The sequence below is a fragment of the Pygoscelis adeliae genome, unplaced genomic scaffold, assembly GCF_000699105.1.
Source record: "Pygoscelis adeliae isolate BGI_AS28 unplaced genomic scaffold, ASM69910v1 Scaffold222, whole genome shotgun sequence".
Classification (NCBI taxonomy): domain Eukaryota; kingdom Metazoa; phylum Chordata; class Aves; order Sphenisciformes; family Spheniscidae; genus Pygoscelis; species Pygoscelis adeliae.
Window position 1 is genome coordinate 1,916,465 of NW_008824309.1, and position 233 is coordinate 1,916,697.

The window sequence follows — 233 nt, forward strand, 5'->3', positions numbered from 1 at the left end:
TCGAGGTGCTGGAGCATGTCCAGAGAAGGGCAACGAGGCTGGTGAAGGGTCTGGAGAACAAGTCTTATGAGGAGCGGCTGAGGGAGCTGGGGTTGTTTAGCCTGGAGAAAAGGAGGCTCAGGGGAGACCTCATCGCTCTCTACAACTACCTGAAAGGAGGCTGTAGCGAGGGGGGTGTCGGTCTCTTCTCCCAAGTAACAAGCGATAGGACGAGAGGAAATGGCCTCAAGTTG

General features: G+C 55.8%; 1 protein-coding gene across 1 annotated transcript in view; it reads right to left on the reverse strand.

Moving 5' to 3' along the window:
* LRP1B (low density lipoprotein receptor-related protein 1B) overlaps positions 1–233 on the reverse strand; it is a 614,444-nt gene that overhangs the window by 156,192 nt on the left and 458,019 nt on the right. The gene's annotated exons all lie outside the window — the stretch shown is intronic.